Source organism: Accipiter gentilis, chromosome 2 (assembly GCF_929443795.1).
Source record: "Accipiter gentilis chromosome 2, bAccGen1.1, whole genome shotgun sequence".
In the NCBI taxonomy this organism is placed as follows: domain Eukaryota; kingdom Metazoa; phylum Chordata; class Aves; order Accipitriformes; family Accipitridae; genus Astur; species Astur gentilis.
The window spans coordinates 23,456,867-23,474,746 of record NC_064881.1 but is presented as its reverse complement, the minus strand read 5'-3'; the positions used below and the strand labels follow the sequence as shown (position 1 = coordinate 23,474,746).

General features: G+C 42.6%; 1 protein-coding gene across 4 annotated transcripts in view; it reads left to right on the top strand.

Annotated features, from left to right (window-relative positions):
• Positions 1-17,880, top strand: part of PAG1 (phosphoprotein membrane anchor with glycosphingolipid microdomains 1) — a 117,158-nt gene that overhangs the window by 16,664 nt on the left and 82,614 nt on the right. Inside the window, exon 2 of one of the 4 annotated variants that reach the window (XM_049823166.1) lies at positions 10,517-10,575. The exons of the other annotated variants lie outside the window; for them this stretch is intronic. The gene's annotated coding sequence lies outside the window, so the exon portion shown is untranslated. The remainder of the gene's footprint in view (positions 1-10,516; positions 10,576-17,880) is intronic. 4 annotated transcript variants of the gene reach the window in all.

Sequence of the window (17,880 nt, the reverse complement as noted above, 5' to 3'; positions counted from 1 at the left end):
AAGTAGTGATTTTGAACAGGCCGGCAGTGACAGTCCTGGGAGGAGGTGAGCTCCCAGGTGGACAGCTTCTCTCCTCAGCCCACTCCAGCTCCCTCCTTTTGACTTCTCCTGCTTTGCTCCCAGGTGGGTGGGCACAGCAGTCCTGCTGCCTTCAGTTCCTGCTATCCTCCCTGCGAGCCCCTAACTAACTCCACCATCTAAGTCCACCCTGCCCCAAAACTAGCTCATTCTTGATAAGGTATTCATCTTCAGCTTCCCTCTGATTTGTGAAAGTGGAGAAAAATAATGGGAAAAATGGGTGCTTGGCCTTTTGGATATTTCATGAGAAGGCTGTATTATTTATAAATAATTTATGACTTTGAAGCTACACACTTTCTCCCCAGGTTATATGTCTTGTATAACTGAACTGTATGATTTACCTTAAATTGCCCATCTGCCATGCACCATGAATCTCCGTACAGAGCTGTTTCTCCTCTCCTGTACGGCCTTCGCTCGTGGATAAGAGATTTGCATAAAATGATTTCTTCATGTAAATGCGATTGGGCTGCGGCTCCAGCATCTTGTTATAACGCATGTACCAATCCTCTTGAATTGGGCTAGCATCTACTTCAGTAATTGCATCTATTTGTTTGTTGCTATAGTTTTGGGAATTAGCGGGGAGCAGGATGCGTGTACTGATGTGCTGTTGCTGCAGCCTTCGTAGCCTTACCTTATCCTAAGGCTTCTTTGAAAAAAACAACAGGCGAGGGTTGGGATGGGGGTCGGCAGTGCTGCAGCTCAGGCGGGGGCCAGGGCGAGAGCCAGGGGCTGAATGGGGCTCCCCAGGGACACCCCGGTTATCTGCGCTGGTCCTGAGCCAGGCAGCCGGCCCCTGCAGGGACAACCCTCCCAGGGCCCGGACGAGCGGCGTAATTAAAATGGTGCATAAACCAGAGAGATAAGGAGCCCTGCCATTTCAGTCAGTGTCATTCAGGCTATGGTGTGGGGCTTGCTGGGGGTCCGTGAGATGGCGGGGTGTGCGAAGCCCCTGGCCAGGAACGGAGCAACAAAAGCACCTCACAGACCTTTCCTGCACCCTTCTGCTCCCAGCGGTTTTAGCCTTGCATTTGTGTATTTTTTACCCATAATTACTCTTCTTGGCTGAACCTCTTCATTCGTGGTCTCTCCTCCCTGGCCTCACTTTACTTGCTCTGTTTCATTTCTCTTTCCAGCTCCTTTTGCAGCCACCTTGTCCCAGCTTCTGCGATCTTCTTGGCACCTCCTTGTCTCCCCTTTACCTGAAGCATGAATAAATGAGATAATGAGACACAGGCCAGTCATCCCAATTACTTTGTGTACGTATGCATATGTATGCCCTCACCCTCTCCCTTGTCTCTCATCTTTCTGTCCTTTTCTACAGCAGTCTCTGGAGAATGGGATTATCTTTTGGTGTACATTTAGCATGTTGACGCTGCTGCAGTATGAATAGCATTGACTATTGGTATACTTATTTTGAAAGTCTAGAGCTGTATTGTAGTGTTCATTTGGGCTAGTAATGCCCCACAAATTACCATGTAGCCTAGCTTGTCATCACCATCAGTAAAATGTATTCCTGCATTCACGTTGTCATTGCATAGCTTTATATTTTTGAAGCTGGAAGGGAAGATAAAATATAGTCAGTACGGCCTCTAATAATTATTTAATGCTTTTTGTACTGATGTTAATGTGTCCTGAATAATGGTTTATGGGAAAGATCTGCTAATTTAGGTAATGGTGATAGTATTTTGATCAGGTATGTAGTAAATGCAGAAGTTGGAGGGTGTTTTTTTTGAAAGCTTCTCCATCTTTCTGTAATTACCAGATAGATAATATGAACTTGCCAGATCCAACATACTAATGATTGCCTTCCAGCTTTTAGAGAGACAGAAATTATACACTAGCAGCGTCTGAACAAGATTCTGCTTTGGTAGTGTAATAAAACATACAATACTGTGCTCTCTTGCCATTGCGTAAACATCCATGAATGTGTCCCCGGTCTTTCAATAAAGAAAATAATGAAGATGAAGCTAAATTTACTTTAGGAGTACTCGAATGGCTATAGATGGCTTGGGAATGCTGGGTTATCAATAGTAGATGAACTGCTTTGCTGTTTTCTGACACTTTGTACAGGTGTCTCATGAATCATTTTCAGATAAAAGGTAAATGCTCTTACTGTCCAATTTTGCTCCTTTTAAATTGCTGCATTTTTCAGCTTCGTCTGCAGATTTCCTAAAGCAAGTTCTTTGTGGCTAAGATCCAGGGTATTTTCTTAGCAAGATGCCTTTTTTGAACTGGCTCTGAACTGTGCTGCCTGATGAAAAGCAAGTCTGCTAAGATGGTAGCGTGTGATGATTGTCTGCTGTGCTGTTTCACAGGCAACTTAACGTTGGTCTGTGCTGGGCCATTAGAAGGAACGTAAAGAGAACTGTGTTTGGGTAATATTCTTAAATATATCACATACCCTCAGTGCCTTGCAGTTGGGCCTAGGCTAGTAGGGAAGAGAGCACTTTGGCTGTTGCGCCACTAGCCATTTTATTAGTTGCATCTTGCTGTATTTCACTTTAAAGGAATAATTTGCAGCCCACTAATCCTTCTGTGATGAAGAGAATTCTTTCCAGTATTTCTTTTCTTCTAAAATGCGGTCGGTATGGAAGATTACTACAGAGGAACATGGAGACCTTTAGTCTTTCATACTTAACTACCTTCGCATTGGGACTGTGTAGGCAAAGTAGCAGTCTGAGGTAGCAGATAAGCCTTCGGATGAAGAAGGAAAAAAAGCAAAAAGTGGTAGAAGCTGCAGCAACAATATTCCTGAATCTGCAGGAAGTCATCTAATCCCTAGTTAATATAAAACACTTCTAAAATTACCAGAGCTTTTGAAATCGTTTTTTTTTTTGTTTCAGAAGTAAGTTGCAGCCCCAAGGCAAGGAGTGGCGTGAATTTACTGGGATAGTGCTACACAAAGGTCTCTGGAGATACGAGACATCTAAGTGTATTGCTGAGTTGCTTTAAAAACTACTTCCGTACTGGGTCATGGGAAAGGTTTTCAGTGCAGTATTTTACCCTGATGCATCTATAACTCTAGCAGCAGCCATCAGCAGCGTCAGTTCTGCAGCTTTTTCAATAAAGAAATAAATCTTGCCATCATTTTTCCTGGGCTCTGCACACCAATTCCATGAATTAAAATGTACAAAGAGAATACAGCATAAGGGGGGTGGATGTGCACCTACCAGTTACCATGGAAATAATTAAGGGCACACTGAGACTAGTGGACCCAGAAGCACTCAGATCTGGGTATACAGTGTGTGTGACCCATCAGGGTGAGATTGGGGCAGGTGTCCCCCCGCTTCTTGTCTCTCTCCCTCCCTTGCAGAGTGGTTTGTGCAGGAACAGCACCTGGGAGTGGGGTTCAAAGGGAGCCCCCCACACCCCTGCTTCGCTTGACAGCTTCTGGAAACCTGGGGAGGTCAGTAGCGACAAGAGCACCTGTGTATTTCTGGCAGGTTTGGGACCTTTGTTTACTTAGGTGGGTGGTTTTTCTCCTTCAGTCACAAGCACCAAAAAGATCTGGCCTCCCATCTTGCTTGTCTCTCATGCAGTTTGCGAGCCTTGTCCCTGTCTTGTCCAGCAGAAGCTGAGGGTCATTTATTCCATGCCCCTGGTTATTCCTGGAGAGCACTAGCTGTGCTGGAGGCAATGCAAGGATGGGAGGCATCAACACTCTGCAGAGCGGTAGCTGACTCCTCACAGCCTCTGGCAAACACTGAATGTGAGAGATTACGGGGCAGGCCAGTCTGGTTTTCCACTGGGAGTAAGCACTCCCTATGGCAGACCCTTGACCTGTTGGTGTGTCTAAAGAAGACAGTTTGAACAAAATCCACAGCTCATGTAGATTGGTATCGCATCCTTAACAGGCACAGAGTGTTATCATTTCATATTTTGAAAGAACTATCCTGTAATATCAGTCCATTTTATTACTCTTCTGCTTTGTGCTATCGGTGCCAGCAGAGCTGAGAGATGAGGTAAAGCAAAAGATACGTTCTAGCCCATTTGTCCCCCAAATGCATATTTTGCTGTGGCTGTGTACCTGCACTCCATGGACTTGGATCGGGAGGGGAATATGCTTTAGTGGTACAGACTCTTCTGCATAGTTCTGCCAAAAGATGGTCTCTTCTGACCTTCTGCTTTTGACTAGACCCGTTTCTTTCTACTTCTGTGTTGCTTGTCTTTTCCTAAGCCTTATTCTTGCCTCTGTTCTTCACTCTTACAGCTCCCCTAGGTGTATTTCCCTCCACAGCCACTCTTCCCATCTTTGCAATGTGTACATTTTCTGGTTTTGCCCAAAAGGACTTACATTACTTTCCTGCCATTCACTTGACTCTCTCTTGTTGCCAGTGTCCCATCCAACCTCTCAAGCCTCTGCTACTGCCTCCTTAGCTTCATGTCCTCCGGTCTCAGCCAAGCCAGTACCAGACTCCCCTTGTACTAGCTGCATGTTGGATGGGTCTCAGCTCACCCTGTTTTCATCCATGTAGTTCCTGATCTCACTCTCCTTTTCCACCCATTTTTTTTCTCCTTAGCTTTTGTTTAGATTGTCTGACTCTCTCATCCTCCTTCATCCTGATTTTCTCCCTGACTCCCTAGCCAAAATTCCTTGCCTGTTCTTATCCATCATCTTCCCCACATATCTCTCAGTCCCAGTTTTCCCTGTTTTTCCTTACTCTTCTCCCATTTCCTTCCTGTTTTCACAGGATTACACCTTTCCCATTTCAGAAGGCAGTAAAAAGCATTTCTCTGACATAAAGTTTTTTCCTAGGTCATGTCAAGTCCCTTCTTCAGAGAGTAGAGATACTCAAGCTTCTCAAAGAAAAAGTATGCCAAGACCTTTTAACTTAGGCAGTGAAAAGTACTTTTCTTTGGCTTTATTTTCAGAAATATGTGCATCATTTCAATGGAGATACCCGAAATTATATTTAGCATGAGCATGGATTTTTTAACAGTAGAAAATGGCTCTGGAAAGGGGAAAGTGCCAGACAGCTGTAATGAGCAGCGCTGCTGCCAGCCTCACCTCTGGTACTTATCATCAGGAAATGCCATTACAGTCTTCAAAGTCCTTTTTCTCAACATGTTGGCAAATATGTAGCCTTGGGAAGATTTAATATGATGCTGCAAATTTTACAAGGCTCCCAGTAGAGTCAGTTGTCCAAGGAGAAGGAGATGCATGAGCAGTGAACTGCTGCCTGCCTTGCTGGTTTGTAAGAGTTAGATGAGGAGTGAGAGCCCCACTTTGGAATTGGGCATTGTTTGGGAGTCCCTTGATGGTAGGACTGCATGTGTCTGTGTGTGTGTGTGTGTATATATATCTCCTAATCATCCTTATTCCAAGACTAGTTCTATATATGTAAATCAAAAAAGACACCTCACAAGTTACAGGAGCCTGTATCACCGTAGCCTTCCCATTTTATAGAAGGGTCAGACTGGGATGCTGATATCCAGAAGAGGGTTGGTGATACCACAGAAAATTTGCAACTCTTGAAGTAGATTTTTGCATTTTTAATGGATAAACGTGGAGAGCAGTTCCACCAACCTTATATTATACAAGGTCTGTCTGTCATGTGTTGCTTTTTCCCAGATAGTAAAAGGAAGACATGATCCCCAGTGAGTTAATAAGAATAATTCTTTCATGCCGGGGAAAAAAAGTGAAAGGAAAAATGAGCTGCATAAGATTTGCCTGTGACATTTAAAGTCTAAATCTGAGTTTGACTGAGTAATTTATCCTTGGGTATTTGCAGGAGGGAGAGCAGGAGAATATGAATGAGTGCATCTCAGTTATGTCTGAGCTTTCTGATAGATGAAGAGAATTTTTGGTGACTGCATCTGGCTGGAAGGTCTATCTGTGTGATCTCTTCTCCGGCAGATGGAAGATAACACTAGGAGGAGTCCTTTGATTATCAAAGCATGGGAATTACTCCAATGCAGTATCACCCTGAGACACCACTTTCTCTCAGAGTGACAGGTGATGTTTCTGGGATGTCAGAGAGAGCTCATTTCCCCCTGCTGCACTGAACATGTGTACACCAGATTTTCTTTGGCAATATTAAACCTTCTGTATCTGTTGCTGGTGAGGAAAGAAATGAAAATACAGAGTATCCGTGTAGAGAACATAGCAAGTACAAAGAGACTGAAGGAAGAGGATATGTTTATCAACTTCATTAGTATTTCTTTTACAATCTGCTTGGATTCTTGGAGTTTCTATGAACTGCTTTTTGAAACATGTAAGAGATGATTAAGCTGACATTAATTGAAGTCTTTCCTGAATGTAGAGGTTCTTTCTCAAACAGTGTAGCAATTTTTATTTCCCACTGCTGTTGGCTTTCTGCTAGCACATGTGTTTGCAGTATCCCATTGAGCAACCTCACACTTCTGTCAAGACTTCTTTTTGCAACACGCAGTGTTGCATGTGAACCTACCAGCAGTCCTACATCCAGACCTTCCTTTAATTTCGAAGAATAACATTCAGCTTATTCTTGTGAGTATCAGGAGTTAACAGAGCCAACATCAGCCTTCTGTGAATTGCCTACCACTTTGGCATGTTACCTCTGTTCATCTGTCAGAAGGCAGCTGTGAGTGTCAGTCCTTGCTCAGAGGGAGGACGAGAAAGGACTGTGCAACCGTGGAAGTTGTGGTTCAACAGGGTTTTCTCTGGTGCCCGGGGAGATGTGGGCTGGGGAAGACAGTCTCTACCCTTTTCAGCACTGGAGCATGTTCTGGTCCATAGGAGGAGGGTCCACCTGCCACATGGCAGTTCTGAGGGATTGCTGTGTTTCCAACAGACGAGACTGGAGCACTGTGTTTATTCTTCAGCCTGTGCTTGTTTCTCATCTGCTTTTCCCTACAGTTGCACATCACGTAGAGTCACTTGAAATACGGCTGTTTTCACCAGCTGACTGCTGGTAAAAGGTCTGGAAGGGATGCCCTGTGAGGAATGGCTAAGGACTTTGGGCTTGTCTAGTTTGGAGAAAAGGAGATTGAGGGGTGACCTCATTGCTCTCTACAGCTTTCTGAGGAGGGGACGTGCAGAGGGAGGTGCTGATCTCTTCTCCCAGGTATCCAGTGATAGGATGCGTGGGAATGGTTCAAAGCTGCATCAGGGGAGGTTCAGACTTGACATTAGGAAACATTTCTTTACCAAGAGGGTGGTCAAACACTGGAACAGGCTTCCTAGAGACGTGGTCGATGCCCCAAGCCTGTCAGTGTTAAAGAGGCATTTGGACAATGCCCTTAACACCATGCTTTAACTTTTGGTCAGCCCTGAATTGGTCAGGCAGTTGGACTAGATGATTGTTGTAGGTCACTTCTAACTGAAATAGTCTATTCTAATATTTTGCGGTCTGGACACTGGCTGTGCAGTGGAATTCACCTGTGCTAATGATACACAGCAGACCACAAGGTTAACAAAAGAGCATGTTTGCCTCAGTCACTGCTCTGTGGAGGAGGTTAGGAGTAAGTCATCTGAGGTGGCAGTTTCCCACATGCAGACTGTGCCTTTTCCAACTTATCCATGCATATCATTGCAGATCAGGGTAGAGAGTTAGTGATCTGAGTCACACCTCAGTGCAAATTCATAAAGATGTGTAGAGGTCATCTCTGTTGATAGGAAATACTCAAGTCTCACTGTCCATCCATGTATGAACTTGCCCCTTTTTTACCACATAAATACTGTAGCCTCATCTGTGACATTAACTTATGTTTGTACAAGCAGTCAGTGCTTTGTTCCTCAGAAACCTGGGGCAGATCACGAACAGTCAGGTTTTGGGTGTTTTCTGAAGTGAGATGCAGAATTACTTTCTGTGGAGCTTCCCTGCATAATTCACAGGTGCATCTTGCTATCTGCCCCATCACTGCCTGTTTCATTTCACCTCTTGCTCAATCCTGGTTTTCAACATGAAATTCTTAATCATAGCTCATGTCATATCTTCAGGAAATGCCATTGTGGTAATCTCACTGTTGGTCTTTTGCTGGTGCTTGCCAGCGCTAAACAATACAGAGGGGACACTGTAAACATCTGAGGTTCCAAATGTCAAACCTCAAGATCCTGTTACAAAGAACACAGGACAGCAGCTGGGTTACTCTACAAGCATTGATTAAGATGAGCATGTTTACTCCTTCATAAATATTTTCTTTGCTTTATTTTAATATTTATCAAACTTTTCCTGCCTTAAGTTACTTTTGTAAACTTATTTTTCTATTAATACCCTAACATGGCTGTGCATAATTGGCATGTGATTAATACATTTAATGGAGTTTCGGTCTTGAATGTGATCCCTTTGGCAGTCTTTCTGGTTTTTTCTCTTTGCTATTCACATTGGCCACCTGAGACACTTTCTGATTTTTTTGGCATAGCATTCATTTTGATTTCATAGTTGATAGCATTATTATTTTATCAAATAACCTGATAAATTGTTACAGCAAGACTGCAGCAGCAGCCAAAGCACTGATGCCTTCTAATGGCGCACTTTACCTCCTCTCTATTATCACTGCCCATTTCATTATTTACAAGTTGATTACAGCTGTGTTTCTCAAGGGCTATGAAATATTCAGCAGCCCGGACTAGCCTGGGGAGAATCGCAGTCTTTGCAGTTGAACACCTGCCCTCAAAGGCAAAGAGGAACCAAAAACTTCTCGTGTTTAAAACTGATGGGGAAATTCCTTCTCTGCTTTAGCTTTCCCACAACACTGACTTAGAGGTGCACGCTAATTTAAAGTTACCACTTTACTTATGCTTGTCATGGGATGGGGAAATAATAAGAATAAATATACAACTACTGCATTTCTGCCATACTTGCCTGGCTACAGCAAAGAAGGAAAGAAATGTGGGTATAATTGGTTGCCTGTGTGTCAGTGTGAGGCAGTTGGCATTTTGGGTGGAGTTGGGAAAAAAGCTCTCCGTTAAGGGCAAAAATTAACACTACTGGTTATGTTCTCACACTTTGTCTCTCTGGAGGACTAGCCAGCAATGATTGACTGAAATGTGCAATATTTTACCAAGTAGGAAACAGATAAGATTTTTATAAACAGGATACTTCATCATTAAAGTAAAGAAACAATTGCTTTGACCTTGACACTGAATGAGTAAGGCCAGCATTGTGATAATTGAGAATGTAGCTAAGCAACAGTTCTCCAGGAGCTTGCACTGCTTTATTTTTAGTAGACTACACCAGTAAGGGGGAAGGAGGGGGGAGAGCCGAATGAGCAAAGCAACTGGTTAATGCTTACGAAAAAGGAAACTATTTCTGTCTTTGTGCAAAAAGTTTGAGTTGTAATATGCGCTTATACAGATTTTATTTGGGTTTACATCAAAAAAGTAATTGAATCAGTGTATCCTCCTGTAGTCTGAACAAGCAGATAGCCTGACAGTATCCCTGATTTCTTAAGCTGCTTTAGAGACTTGAGTCTCTTCTGAAAATTAATGGTGTAGAAGAAATGGCATATTCCTCCAGAAATAGTCTATTTTATATCTATTTCTGCTTGCTTTGGCAGTAATTAGATTTCCTAATCTTACTGGTTACCACTATACAGCCTAATTTATTTGAAAAGTTGGACAGTAATTTTAACTAAATTAATTTGGAAAGTCCTTTAAATAAGTTCTTACAACCACTTGCTGTAGATATGCTCTAACTTTGGTTTAAACTAGTCTTACAATACTGTAGCAAGCCAGTTCCCTACAAAGTAAACAGTGTATGACCCTTTAAATCTGAAATAAATATCCAGGGAAAGGAAGGTATTTTCTTCTAGCTAAGTCAATTTACAAACCAAGTTGTTAGTTTAATTTTCATTTAGGCAACGGAAAGAAAATCAGCCTGAGAAGTTCAACATTTTTATTATGTAGGCATTGCAGGATTGATTGCAGCCACATGGCTGCTCCATTATCCTGTAACTAAAAGTATGTGTTGCAAGGCTGGTGCTAATGGAAAGTTTGCAACCTCTTTACCTCTCCCTGTTCCTAGTAAATCTCTCATCACTGACTTGGATGATCTTTCTTTAGATACCAAACCAATACAATTACTAAGTAACAATGAGTTTCTGCTCGTAAAACCCAAGCAGTTGCAGAAATCTCTCTGAAGATACTGTCACTGCAATGGTATAAACTACCCTAACTTTACATATAGGAGCCTTTAATTCTGATTTGGTCTATGAAATCCATTACTGGCAACATCACAAGTGAGAGAATAAAAATGTCCTAATTCTCAGCCTAACTTCTTTATTGGATCTTTAAAAGTAAGAAAATAGTAAACACAAAAATAATTAAAAGGAGTTTAAAAACTGTATTAGTTACTCTCAGGTATTTTAAATACAGGAAGGAAACCTTTTATTAAAGTACTTTTCTCTGGATATGATTTTAAATTTGAAGAAACAGGAGATAATGTATATTGTCTGTTATATTCTCATAGTGGAGCATAATTGAACTCAGAATTGTGAACGTCTTTTTTTTGCCTAGGAGGAAACGTTTGTCAATACTGTACAGCCCTTGAACATCAAGCTCTACAGAGAATCGAGGTAATGTTGATGCAACTGCTTTTTGTTTCCTGTGGTGGTCAGCTTGGCTTTAGTTCAGTTTTGTGAAGACCTCTGTAATTTATGAAGGTGCCAGTGGAAAGCAATTAAACTGGGTAGCAGCAATGTTAGGAGTAGCTTTTGCAGAAGCTGTTGCTTACGGCTTCGTGATCCATGATGTGCTGTGTGAGGTGCCAGCGCGTGTGTGTATAAAATAAAGATGTGATACATTTTGAAAATGCAGTTGTTTTTATGTCTTAAAAAGCAGCCGTATCAGTCACAGCTGAAAGGTAGAATCAGCTGGATATGGTTTAGTATGTGGTCATTCAGAAAGCCTTTCCTTATCCCTCAGCATCCCAGTCTTCTAGCCGGTTGTCTTCCTAGAGCTGTGAGAGGCACCATGTGCTCTGCAGCGCTGGCACAGGCTTTCCTGCCCCGGGTTATGGCAGTTTTGGTTAGTGGATCTGTTTTGGTCAAGCAGAGGGTTGACTGCCTCATTGGAAATTGGCATCTTTGCTCACTTTGCCAAGTTCTTAAAACCTGGTTATGCTGTTGCAATTGCTGTAGATGCCACAGATCTATACATCGCATTTGCTTGTTCCAAAGCCTGTTTTGAAAGCATAGCAAATGAGGTCTTCATTGGTATAGACAGAAACTAAATAACAAAATAGGCAGCTGGGAATTCATATTTCGTATTTAAGTTACAAAGCTACCCCACTGCGGAGGGTATGGAAAAGAACTGTGGTTAGGATGTTAGTCTGGGCATGCAGTCTGCAAGGCGTATCTGGTACCTTTGCATGGAGACCAATGAGATCCAGTCTTCAGTATGCAGACTGGTGCTGCTTGCATTTGTTTACTGGAGGTCTGATGAGATTTGAGCAACATCAAATTTGTATTGGGTTGCCACTTAAATAATTAACGTCTCCCAACACCTGGCAGATGGTGGATTTTCAAACACTGCAGTTATTTTTTATTCCAAGTATCCTGGCCCTTGCTGGGTGGCTGTTTCTAATAAGTAATGAGATGGTACTGGACTGGATTGCATTGTATGTAATGTACTCAATTTGTGGCGGAGTTGAGAAATACTGGGAAGATTTCAAGTCCCTTCCTTAGCGCAATGATAGCCTTGAAACTCTGTGGAATCAATGCTTTGCTAATGCGTGCCAAGCAGGTGGTCTTTACTTACAACATGTTGGTAAGATGATAAGCGAAGAACCTTGAAGGTAACCACATTGCACTAACTGACATGGTGCGTGTTCCTAGCTTGTCCTAAAGGAAGGTTGGTTTGCTCAGACAAGCTTACTGGTTTAACTTTGCTTTTGCAGAAGCTCTGAGCACACCTCTGGTAACATACTCGGTTACCAGTTTGTTTGACCAGGTACCTCCTAAGCTACCGTGACTGGTTGTACAAGTTTGTGTGAATATACTCCGAGTCCCTCTCTCGGTCTCTTTTTGTTATCTGTACAGAGTGCAGACATGCTTCAATCCCAAATCTTGAGCCCATGAGAAGTGGATAAATATAACTGACATGACTGATGGAAACATTGCTTCTTGGTAGTATTTATCTTTAAAATTAACATAGAAATCAACGAGCTTGACCAGACACCTTAAAGGTAGAATTAATGTAAAATCAATTTGATATCACACATACTTCTGGAGTCTTACCTTGTGGAAGCCAAAGGACTGTGATGGTTGCCTTTAAATCTGTCAAAGATGAAGTGTTTTAGTTCTGAACTCTCATTCTCTGTAAAAGATACTCAGATCTGGAAATGAAACACCTCTGAAAGGTCAGGGGGTTTTCTCTCTCTCTTCCCTGTTGAATAGCTCATAATTTTGGAAATTCTGTTTGCAATAAAAATGTGTTGATGACTGAGTTGCATGTCTAAAGGACCTGCGTAACCTGAACTCTTGCACAGGAAATCAGAAATTGTGAACAGGTTATCGTGCCATGTAATCGTCCATCAGTGTTAAGGCAGCCACACAGTGCCCTCTGAGCACAGCTGTAGGTCCAGCAAATTTTCCTTCTGGTTCAAAAAAGTTGGGAATATTAAAGCCGAAAAAAAAAAAGATTGTTTTATTGGGGGTTTAAGGTCTTTTAAAATTCTGGATTTACTTCTCTGATCCCATTTATGGTACAACCCAGAGACAGTTGTTTGGCCTTGAGCGAGGCTGGAAGGTGAAGACAGGATCCTTTCAGCTTTGATGGTGGAGAAATAGTATCAGACTTTAGACTGGCAGCGTGGGATTTTTGACTGTGTAAAAAACCAAACAACCCACCCATGGATCACCTTACAGCTATGGTTCAGAGAGTGGCTGAAAGAAGTACCTTCAGATGGAGGCAAGTGTGGCCAGTGAAAAAGGAGGTGGGTGGGCTGAGGATTTCTTTCAGCCAGTCAGGCTGCGGAGGGTCCTTCAGTGTGGAACCACATCTCCAGGTGCTGCATGCGTACAAGGGTCTGGGTATTTCACTGAGGGGTTCCTCCCCCAAGGTTGGTATGGCTCTGCCACATCAAGGTTGAGAGGTTACAGCCAGCGTCAGTTTTAGGAAGCGTAATTATTCATTTGTATAGCAGAAAAAGCGTTAAGAAAGTGTATATCAAGTAGTTGTTGGTGAACTGTCCAGGAAGTGGCCCTGTCACCCGAGGGTTGGCAGAAATACGTGTTGTGCAGTCATTTTGTTAGAAGTGGAGGAACGGCAGTTTCCTGCAATAGGTGTTGTGGGGGGGTGGACGTGTGAGGGAAGAGCAGGACAGGGGTCTCTTGGGTAGGTCTCTGTGGCAGGACAGCTGAGGTGTTTGCAGGCCTCCCCTGCAAACCTATGTCTTGCGCAGGATACACAGGCCTGGTTTGACACGTGTGGTGGTCATGTCTGGGCTTTGCAGTGGTCTGCCATGTTCCCTGTGTCTCTGCTCTGGGTTTTCTGGCCTGGCATTGGCTTGGCGGAGGCACAAGGCATGTGGCTGAAGGAAAGGTTGTGAGCTGGTGAGCCAGGTGCTGGTAGGAGATGTCAGGCTTGCTGACATTTGAGAGTTCATCAAGACCGAGGGAGCTCCACCAGGAGCTTGGGCCGTACCCACCACCAGAAAGGCAACGAGAAGGGGTGAAGAAGAGCTTCTCTCAGAGCTGCTTCAGTGCACGGGACACATGGTTTGGTGCTGAAAATTTACAGCTTGCCTGTGTTGGAAGTAATTCAGGAATAGCTGCTCTGCTTTCAATTTCCATCCTGCCTGTTTCCCTAATAACGTTCACATGCGCATGGTCCACTGCCGCATCCAGGAGTTGGGGTTTGAATGTATTCAGCATGAATAAAAACCATACAAGCTTCACCTTGAGCCTTCTCCTTTTTGCTTAAGTTGGGTTTTGGGGTTTTGTTTGTTTGTGGGTTTTTTGTTGGATAGGATTTTTTGTTTCTTTTTTTCTGGAAAGCCCCCTCTCTTTGTCTTTAGCACTTTGAGCTGTTAAAAGCATTTTCTATCTCTGTTGATGCTAATAGGCTCCACCATGTTGGCTAGTGTGAGCCTTAAGACACATCTTATCTCCACCGCTGTCAGTGGTAGCTTCTGCATGTCTGCAGGTTTCCTTCCCTGAGATGTCAGGTTTTCCCTCTGCTTTCTTTAGATTGCCCTTCCAGATGGCCAGCTCTTCTGCAGGAGCAAGCACCCCTGGGCAAGGGCACCCAGCTGCAGCTCCTCAATCTGAAAGGGTCATAAATACATGAAGTTTGTGCTTTTCATTACACTGAACGTAACAGGAGGAGCTGCCTTGTCAGCATGCTCCCAAGGGGAGGATCTGCACTAAAAGGTCTGCATAACAGTGGGGGGGGGGCAAAAAAGCCCCTCTGAGAGCAATGTCCCCGGCCTGGATGTTGGTGTCTTGGAGTCAGTGATCTCACAGGTCATCCGTGGGCCTGACTACAGCTTGCCACCTTGCCTTTACCTCTTCGTTTTCTTCCTCCTTTGCTGTTTGCGTGGCCGTGCTGCTGAGCCTGGATGCCCAGGGCTGTTGTGAGGCTTGCTGGCCACGAGCACTGTCAGCTTGCCCCCTGTCCTGAAATAACCCAGCCACCTCCTTACAGGTTTCCAGCATGAGGTCGGTGTTTGCGAGGAACACGGTGGGAAGCAGGCGTTTTTGAGGAGGTGAGGATCCGTGAGGCTTCGGCCCCGCTGGCCCTGGGTGAGCCGGGAAGGGAGGTGACGCGCTGTCGGCAGGGGCTGAGCGCTGCCGCCTGGCACAGCCCAAGCTTTCCTGGTGCTGGAGGACACAGAGGTGGAAGGAAAGCAGTGCAGGAGTCAAGCTTGTGCAGGTCCACCTTCAATAAGGTGCAGGAAAACAAGCGTGTGGTGATTCCTACTGACACTCCCCACTATATGGTGCGTTCAACAAAACCCACCCTTCTCGGATGTAATGTAAAGGAATGAAAGAACCACCTCGCGACAGGAGTTAAGGTCATTTTATGTAGACCTGTCCTGTAGAAATGGAGCAATTCAAATATTGCTGCAGCGGGTTTACATCTGTGGGGCTACAGTGGCGGTGTCAGACCAACGAACTGCGCTGACTGCGAAAATAGGCTAACGCTGCAGGAATGACTAAGGCGATTATGGAGCTGCATGAATGATTAATTGACCGTGCTTTTGTTTCAGTTTTGATCCCAGGCCCTCTGCAAAAAAATAATAAGGCAATTTTGGAAGAATGTGTTTTTAAAATAAAAAATAAGTCTGTTGTAATAACAGCTTTATTATGCAGATATGCACCAAAACTACTCCAAGAGGAAGAGAGTAAAAAAGCAGTTGCTACTGAATCTCTGTAATATGACTATTTGAAATTTGTAGATAAGTATTCGCCAGACACTTTGCAGTCAGAATATCTATTCACATTTTAAGAGGACAATATTACTGTTCTTCAGATAGGATATGCAGTGACATAGTAGTAGTGCTTTCTTAATAACCCCCCTTTAAGCTCAGTTTAGAAAGCATTTGTTTTGTTATTAAAATTACTCTACGTATTTGAGACAGACTTCAGCTGAACAACTGCCTAACACGTGCTAGACACATATTGATTTTTTTGTCTTAGCCTAACGTTTCTCCTGGGCATCATATTATTTATTCATAAAGCAGAAATGATGTCTGACAGGCAGTTAGAGGGGTGTAGAGCTGTACTCCAGAAACAATGTGAAAAGCTTTGCAAGGACCCCAAGAAATCAATGTGCTGATGCTAAAGAGCAGCCTTTTAATTCTGAGCACATGTTCATGCAATCGTTCAGTGTGGAAAAGGAAATTTAAATAACAAATAGTTACTATTAAAACTGCAGGCCTAAATTTTCATTCATCTTTATTCCAATTATCCGAGCCAAGGTGGAAGTAGGCAAAGAAGGCAACTAGCCAAGCCCAGACACCTCTCAGCCATAAAGCTGTCTCACTACTCTAGCCCTAATTTGCACATTTGTATGTAGATTTCTGTGGGAAGTAAGATATTTTTATCAATAAAGATTTAAAACTCGAACATTGTTCAGAGAGCCAGATACTCCTAAAGCGTGCATGATTCATAACCACTTACTCTAATTGAGTGTTAGACTGATGTCTGTACAGCAGATTAAAATAATAAATAGCTGGTATTTTTAGAATGTGAGTTGAAATATTTTGATAAGCCAGTCATTGTGATAGACCTGTTTGAAAAAAATGAGGCAAAAGGAGATTTGTTCTAGTTTTGTTCATTCAAAATTAGATCACAGCATACTATCAAGCAGTATTTGCTGGTAGAAGGTATATTTTATTTCCAAAAATGTTTTGCCTATTGAAAAAAAAAAATAAGTGAACTCACAGGTATTCTTACATTCTTAGGAAAAATTGTATCTCACCGTATATGTCTCTCAGCAAGATAAGTAACTTTAATTATTGAAGTATTGTATTTGAAGTGAAATAGACATCTGAATATCTTGTCAAATCAGGCGACTATGGAATTTGTTTCTTGTTACTTAAAACACAGATAATGCAGTCGAAAAAAGGAGCACGTCATCATGTAATTAAATATTTCATTTTAATGTATAAACAAGGGAGCTGAACTAAATTTGTTCTGGCATTTCTTGACTTTCTAGTACTTGATTTTGAACGAACCTGAATGTTCTTTGATATATGGGGTTGGGAATTTCAAAATTTGCTTTGTGTATTTTGAGGGGGGAGGGGAAATGTAAGAAAAGAATACATGTCTACTCTGTAGACATGAAAGTTATCGTCTTTCTCTTGATTAATAAGAAGGTCATGTTATTTATGGTGAAACCAAGGCACACATTAACCTCGTGAAGCTAAGAACTTAACACATATTCCTTAAATTGGTCTGCAGAACACCTTATAGCTGTTTTCTCCAGGAAAGGCTTTAACCTCTTCAATCATGAAACATCACAATAAAAGCAATTTTAAATCACTCAACTGGGACAGCATAATCTGTGTCCATCCAGAATAAGTAAGAGTGCCTGAAGCATGCACACATTTATATTTTTTTCCCAGGAAGTGGTCTTTAAAAAGAAGGGAAAAATGTGATACCTCACTGGTATCTTCTAGGAAATCAAATGTATGAACTTTCACATTTAGTATTCTGACATATAAAGATGGCATTGGGGAAGCACTACAGTGTTTTCAGATGACTGTCTTTCATGGATTTGAAAACCTTATTTCATTTGACTTGATCTGAAGAAAGTGTACGAAAAATGATGTTTTTCTGAGCTATTGTACATGTTGCAATGGGCACATTTTTTATGGTTGCTATCTGATGAGTACCTCATTTCTCAAAAATGGGTGCATTTTGATTTGCTCTTGCCAATACTTTTGAATGCTGCTGTTAACTTGCAAGAGTTACCATGTATTTACAAGTAGGTTTTAAATGACAAATTTACTGCATAGAGTTAAGGATGTCTGAACGTTAAGTAGTGACTTTAAATGTCACTTTTCCAAATTGTTAAACTAGAGCTGTAATAATAATTCTTTTAATCTATTTAGATAGGTGGTAACTGGTCAATTAGTAAGGTTTGTTCATCCAAAGCTCAACTGCATCTTGCTGCCTCCCTGAGCTCTATTTTCTTAATTTAGTTCTGTCATTACTGTCGTCAGGAACATAACTCTTTGCTTTTGACAGCAGAAGAATACCCAGCCCCTGATAAAGCACTAAAACATGAATGCATGCATTTTCTGCTTCACCAGCCTGGAGTGCTCTTCAGGACACTCAGACAGAGGATGTCTGCACCAGAGCAGGTCACCCAAGGTCTCCCTCTAGTCACGGGAGGGAAGTACCTACTTTTAGGACATGGTCCATTTAACT